Source organism: Anomaloglossus baeobatrachus, chromosome 2 (genome assembly GCF_048569485.1).
Source record: "Anomaloglossus baeobatrachus isolate aAnoBae1 chromosome 2, aAnoBae1.hap1, whole genome shotgun sequence".
NCBI lineage: Eukaryota > Metazoa > Chordata > Amphibia > Anura > Aromobatidae > Anomaloglossus > Anomaloglossus baeobatrachus.
Genome location: NC_134354.1, coordinates 708,378,565 through 708,387,565, shown reverse-complemented (window position 1 = coordinate 708,387,565; position 9,001 = coordinate 708,378,565).

Here is a 9,001-nt window from a genome sequence, read left to right as displayed (position 1 = left end):
GTGTGTGTTATATTGTGTATGTACTATATTATATACAGTGTGTGTTATATTGTGTGTATGTACTATATTATATACAGTGTGTGTTATATTGTGTGTATGTACTATATTATATACAGTGTGTGTTATATTGTGTGTATGTACTATATTATATACAGTGTGTGTTATATTATATGTATGTACTATATTATATACAGTGTGTGTTATATTGTGTGTATGTACTATATTATATACAGTGTGTGTTATATTGTGTGTATGTACTATATTATATACAGTGTGTGTTATATTGTGTGTATGTACTATATTATATACAGTGTGTGTTATATTGTGTGTATGTACTATATTATATACAGTGTGTGTTATATTGTGTGTATGTACTATATTATATACAGTGTGTGTTATATTGTGTGTATGTACTATATTATATACAGTGTGTGTTATATTGTGTATGTACTATATTATATACAGTGTGTGTTATATTGTGTGTATGTACTATATTATATACAGTGTGTGTTATATTGTGTATGTACTATATTATATACAGTGTGTGTTATATTGTGTGTATGTACTATATTATATACAGTGTGTGTTATATTGTGTGTATGTACTATATTATATACAGTGTGTGTTATATTGTGTGTATGTACTATATTATATACAGTGTGTGTTATATTGTGTGTATGTACTATATTATATACAGTGTGTGTTATATTATATATATGTACTATATTATATACAGTGTGTGTTATATTGTGTGTATGTACTATATTATATACAGTGTGTGTTATATTGTGTGTATGTACTATATTATATACAGTGTGTGTTATATTGTGTGTATGTACTATATTATATACAGTGTGTGTTATATTGTGTGTATGTACTATATTATATACAGTGTGTGTTATATTGTGTGTATGTACTATATTATATACAGTGTGTGTTATATTTTGTGTATGTACTATATTATATACAGTGTGTGTTATATTGTGTGTATGTACTATATTATATACAGTGTGTGTTATATTGTGTATGTACTATATTATATACAGTGTGTGTTATATTGTGTGTATGTACTATATTATATACAGTGTGTGTTATATTGTGTGTATGTACTATATTATATACAGTGTGTGTTATATTGTGTATGTACTATATTATATACAGTGTGTGTTATATTGTGTATGTACTATATTATATACAGTGTGTGTTATATTGTGTGTATGTACTATATTATATACAGTGTGTGTTATAATGTGTATGTACTATATTATATACAGTGTGTGTTATATTGTGTGTATGTACTATATTATATACAGTGTGTGTTATATTGTGTGTATGTACTATATTATATACAGTGTGTGTTATATTATATGTATCTACTATATTATATACAGTGTATGTGTTATATTGTGTGTATGTACTATATTATATACAGTGTGTGTTATATTATATGTATGTACTATATTATATACAGTGTGTGTTATATTGTGTATGTACTATATTATATACAGTGTGTGTTATATTGTGTGTATGTACTATATTATATACAGTGTGTGTTATATTATATGTATCTACTATATTATATACAGTGTATGTGTTATATTGTGTGTATGTACTATATTATATACAGAGTGTGTTATATTATATGTATCTACTATATTATATACAGTGTATGTGTTATATTGTGTGTATGTACTATATTATATACAGTGTGTGTTATATTATATGTATCTACTATATTATATACAGTGTATGTGTTATATTGTGTGTATGTACTATATTATATACAGTGTGTGTTATAATGTGTATGTACTATATTATATACAGTGTGTGTTATATTATATGTATCTACTATATTATATACAGTGTATGTGTTATATTGTGTTTATGTACTATATTATATACAGTGTGTGTTATATTGTGTGTATGTACTATATTATATACAGTGTGTGTTATAATGTGTATATACTATATTATATACAGTGTGTGTTATATTGTGTGTATGTACTATATTATATACAGTGTGTGTTATATTGTGTATATGTACTATATTATATACAGTGTGTGTTATATTGTGTGTATGTACTATATTATATACAGTGTGTGTTATAATGTGTATGTACTATATTATATACAGTGTGTGTTATATTATATGTATCTACTATATTATATACAGTGTATGTGTTATATTGTGTGTATGTACTATATTATATACAGTGTGTGTTATATTGTGTGTATGTACTATATTATATACAGTGTGTGTTATAATGTGTATATACTATATTATATACAGTGTGTGTTATATTGTGTGTATGTACTATATTATATACAGTGTGTGTTATATTGTGTGTATGTACTATATTATATACAGTGTGTGTTATATTGTGTGTATGTACTATATTATATACAGTGTGTGTTATAATGTGTATATACTATATTATATACAGTGTGTGTTATATTGTGTGTATGTACTATATTATATACAGTGTGTGTTATATTGTGTATATGTACTATATTATATACAGTGTGTGTTATATTGTGTGTATGTACTATATTATATACAGTGTGTGTTATATTGTGTGTATGTACTATATTATATACAGTGTGTGTTATAATGTGTATATACTATATTATATACAGTGTGTGTTATATTGTGTGTATGTACTATATTATATACAGTGTGTGTTATATTGTGTATATGTACTATATTATATACAGTGTGTGTTATATTATATGTATCTACTATATTATATACAGTGTGTGTTATATTGTGTATATGTACTATATTATATACAGTATGTGTGTTATATTGTGTGTATATACTATATTATATACAGTGTGTGTTATATTATGTGTATGTACTATATTATATACAGTGTGTGTGTGTTATATTATGTGTATGTACTATATTATATACAGTGTATGTGTTATATTATGTGTATGTACTATATTATATACAGTGTGTGTGTTATATTATATGTATGTACTATATTATATACAGTGTATGTGTTATATTATGTGTATGTACTATATTATATACAGTGTGTGTTATATTATGTGTATGTACTATATTATATACAGTGTGTGTGTTATATTATGTGTATGTACTATATTATATACAGTGTGTGTTATATTATGTGTATGTACTATATTATATAGTGTGTGTGTTATATTGTGTGTATGTACTATATTATATACAGTGTGTGTGTTATATTATGTGTATGTACTATATTATATACAGTGTGTGTGTGTTATATTGTGTGTATGTACTATATTATATACAGTGTGTGTGTTATATTATGTGTATGTACTATATTATATACAGTGTGTGTGTTATAATGTGTATGTACTATATTATATACAGTGTGTGTTATATTGTGTGTATGTACTATATTATATACAGTGTGTGTGTTATAATGTGTATGTACTATATTATATACAGTGTGTGTTATATTGTGTGTATGTACTATATTATATACAGTGTGTGTGTGTTATATTGTGTGTATGTACTATATTATATACAGTGTGTGTTATATTGTGTGTATGTACTATATTATATACAGTGTGTGTTATATTGTGTGTATGTACTATATTATATACAGTGTGTGTTATATTGTGTATGTACTATATTATATACAGTGTGTGTTATATTGTGTGTATGTACTATATTATATACAGTGTGTGTGTTATATTATGTGTATGTACTATATTATATACAGTGTGTGTTATATTATGTGTATGTACTATATTATATAGTGTGTGTGTTATATTGTGTGTATGTACTATATTATATACAGTGTGTGTGTGTTATATTGTGTGTATGTACTATATTATATACAGTGTGTGTGTTATATTATGTGTATGTACTATATTATATACAGTGTGTGTGTTATAATGTGTATGTACTATATTATATACAGTGTGTGTTATATTGTGTGTATGTACTATATTATATACAGTGTGTGTGTTATAATGTGTATGTACTATATTATATACAGTGTGTGTTATATTGTGTGTATGTACTATATTATATACAGTGTGTGTGTGTTATATTGTGTGTATGTACTATATTATATACAGTGTGTGTTATATTGTGTGTATGTACTATATTATATACAGTGTGTGTTATATTGTGTGTATGTACTATATTATATACAGTGTGTGTTATATTGTGTATGTACTATATTATATACAGTGTGTGTTATATTGTGTGTATGTACTATATTATATACAGTGTGTGTTATATTGTGTGTATGTACTATATTATATACAGTGTGTGTGTTATATTATATGTATGTACTAGATTATATACAGTGTGTGTTATATTGTGTATATGTACTATATTATATACAGTGTGTGTTATATTATATGTATGTACTATATTATATACAGTGTGTGTTATATTGTGTGTATGTACTATATTATATACAGTGTGTGTTATATTGTGTGTATGTACTATATTATATACAGTGTGTGTTATATTATATGTATGTACTATATTATATACAGTGTGTGTTATATTATATGTATGTACTATATTATATACAGTGTGTGTTATATTGTGTGTATGTACTATATTATATACAGTGTGTGTTATATTGTGTGTATGTACTATATTATATACAGTGTGTGTTATATTGTGTGTATGTACTATATTATATACAGTGTGTGTTATATTGTGTCTATGTACTATATTATATACAGTGTGTGTTATAGTGTGTGTATGTACTATATTATATACAGTGTGTGTTATATTGTGTGTATGTACTATATTATATACAGTGTGTGTTATATTGTGTGTATGTACTATATTATATACAGTGTGTGTTATATTGTGTGTATGTACTATATTATATACAGTGTGTGTTATATTGTGTGTATGTACTATATTATATACAGTGTGTGTTATATTGTGTATGTACTATATTATATACAGTGTGTGTTATATTGTGTGTATGTACTATATTATATACAGTGTGTGTTATATTGTGTGTATGTACTATATTATATACAGTGTGTGTTATATTGTGTGTATGTACTATATTATATACAGTGTGTGTTATATTATATGTATGTACTATATTATATACAGTGTGTGTTATATTGTGTGTATGTACTATATTATATACAGTGTGTGTTATATTGTGTGTATGTACTATATTATATACAGTGTGTGTTATATTGTGTGTATGTACTATATTATATACAGTGTGTGTTATATTGTGTGTATGTACTATATTATATACAGTGTGTGTTATATTGTGTGTATGTACTATATTATATACAGTGTGTGTTATATTGTGTGTATGTACTATATTATATACAGTGTGTGTTATATTGTGTATGTACTATATTATATACAGTGTGTGTTATATTGTGTGTATGTACTATATTATATACAGTGTGTGTTATATTGTGTATGTACTATATTATATACAGTGTGTGTTATATTGTGTGTATGTACTATATTATATACAGTGTGTGTTATATTGTGTGTATGTACTATATTATATACAGTGTGTGTTATATTGTGTGTATGTACTATATTATATACAGTGTGTGTTATATTGTGTGTATGTACTATATTATATACAGTGTGTGTTATATTATATATATGTACTATATTATATACAGTGTGTGTTATATTGTGTGTATGTACTATATTATATACAGTGTGTGTTATATTGTGTGTATGTACTATATTATATACAGTGTGTGTTATATTGTGTGTATGTACTATATTATATACAGTGTGTGTTATATTGTGTGTATGTACTATATTATATACAGTGTGTGTTATATTGTGTGTATGTACTATATTATATACAGTGTGTGTTATATTGTGTATGTACTATATTATATACAGTGTGTGTTATATTGTGTATGTACTATATTATATACAGTGTGTGTTATATTGTGTGTATGTACTATATTATATACAGTGTGTGTTATAATGTGTATGTACTATATTATATACAGTGTGTGTTATATTGTGTGTATGTACTATATTATATACAGTGTGTGTTATATTGTGTGTATGTACTATATTATATACAGTGTGTGTTATATTATATGTATCTACTATATTATATACAGTGTATGTGTTATATTGTGTGTATGTACTATATTATATACAGTGTGTGTTATATTATATGTATGTACTATATTATATACAGTGTGTGTTATATTGTGTATGTACTATATTATATACAGTGTGTGTTATATTGTGTGTATGTACTATATTATATACAGTGTGTGTTATATTGTGTGTATGTACTATATTATATACAGTGTGTGTTATATTATATGTATCTACTATATTATATACAGTGTATGTGTTATATTGTGTGTATGTACTATATTATATACAGAGTGTGTTATATTATATGTATCTACTATATTATATACAGTGTATGTGTTATATTGTGTGTATGTACTATATTATATACAGTGTGTGTTATATTATATGTATCTACTATATTATATACAGTGTATGTGTTATATTGTGTGTATGTACTATATTATATACAGTGTGTGTTATAATGTGTATGTACTATATTATATACAGTGTGTGTTATATTATATGTATCTACTATATTATATACAGTGTATGTGTTATATTGTGTTTATGTACTATATTATATACAGTGTGTGTTATATTGTGTGTATGTACTATATTATATACAGTGTGTGTTATAATGTGTATATACTATATTATATACAGTGTGTGTTATATTGTGTGTATGTACTATATTATATACAGTGTGTGTTATATTGTGTATATGTACTATATTATATACAGTGTGTGTTATATTGTGTGTATGTACTATATTATATACAGTGTGTGTTATAATGTGTATGTACTATATTATATACAGTGTGTGTTATATTATATGTATCTACTATATTATATACAGTGTATGTGTTATATTGTGTGTATGTACTATATTATATACAGTGTGTGTTATATTGTGTGTATGTACTATATTATATACAGTGTGTGTTATAATGTGTATATACTATATTATATACAGTGTGTGTTATATTGTGTGTATGTACTATATTATATACAGTGTGTGTTATATTGTGTGTATGTACTATATTATATACAGTGTGTGTTATATTGTGTGTATGTACTATATTATATACAGTGTGTGTTATAATGTGTATATACTATATTATATACAGTGTGTGTTATATTGTGTGTATGTACTATATTATATACAGTGTGTGTTATATTGTGTATATGTACTATATTATATACAGTGTGTGTTATATTCTGTGTATGTACTATATTATATACAGTGTGTGTTATAATGTGTATGTACTATATTATATACAGTGTGTGTTATATTGTGTGTATGTACTATATTATATACAGTGTGTGTTATATTGTGTATATGTACTATATTATATACAGTGTGTGTTATATTATATGTATCTACTATATTATATACAGTGTGTGTTATATTGTGTATATGTACTATATTATATACAGTATGTGTGTTATATTGTGTGTATATACTATATTATATACAGTGTGTGTTATATTATGTGTATGTACTATATTATATACAGTGTGTGTGTGTTATATTATGTGTATGTACTATATTATATACAGTGTATGTGTTATATTATGTGTATGTACTATATTATATACAGTGTGTGTGTTATATTATATGTATGTACTATATTATATACAGTGTATGTGTTATATTATGTGTATGTACTATATTATATACAGTGTGTGTTATATTATGTGTATGTACTATATTATATACAGTGTGTGTGTTATATTATGTGTATGTACTATATTATATACAGTGTGTGTTATATTATGTGTATGTACTATATTATATAGTGTGTGTGTTATATTGTGTGTATGTACTATATTATATACAGTGTGTGTGTGTTATATTGTGTGTATGTACTATATTATATACAGTGTGTGTGTTATATTATGTGTATGTACTATATTATATACAGTGTGTGTGTTATAATGTGTATGTACTATATTATATACAGTGTGTGTTATATTGTGTGTATGTACTATATTATATACAGTGTGTGTGTTATAATGTGTATGTACTATATTATATACAGTGTGTGTTATATTGTGTGTATGTACTATATTATATACAGTGTGTGTGTGTTATATTGTGTGTATGTACTATATTATATACAGTGTGTGTTATATTGTGTGTATGTACTATATTATATACAGTGTGTGTTATATTGTGTGTATGTACTATATTATATACAGTGTGTGTGTGTGTGTTATATTGTGTGTATGTACTATATTATATACAGTGTGTGTTATATTATGTGTATGTACTATATTATATACAGTGTGTGTGTTATAATGTGTATGTACTATATTATATACAGTGTGTGTTATATTGTGTGTATGTACTATATTATATACAGTGTATGTGTTATATTGTGTGTATGTACTATATTATATACAGTGTGTGTTATATTGTGTGTATGTACTATATTATATACAGTGTGTGTTATATTGTGTGTATGTACTATATTATATACAGTGTGTGTTATATTGTGTGTATGTACTATATTATATACAGTGTGTGTTATAATGTGTATGTACTATATTATATACAGTGTGTGTTATATTGTGTGTATGTACTATATTATATACAGTGTGTGTTATATTGTGTATATAAAGCTATGTACTATATATGTGTATTATGTTTATGTATATTATAAATATGTACTATTATATACTGTGTGTGCGTATTATGTACAGTATGCGTATTATATTATGTACTACTATATTATACTGTGTGTGTGTGTGTATTATTTACTGTATGTATAGTAAGTCTATGTACTATATTATATAATGTATATACAGATACTATTTTCTATGCCATATAGGGACTTACAGATCATTGGTGCATTCTGTGCAGGGGTGCAGGGGTCCCATTTCTACCTCCAAAGCAGGTGGAATTGTGCATTGTGATGAGTTATTGGGCTGCAAAGGGCC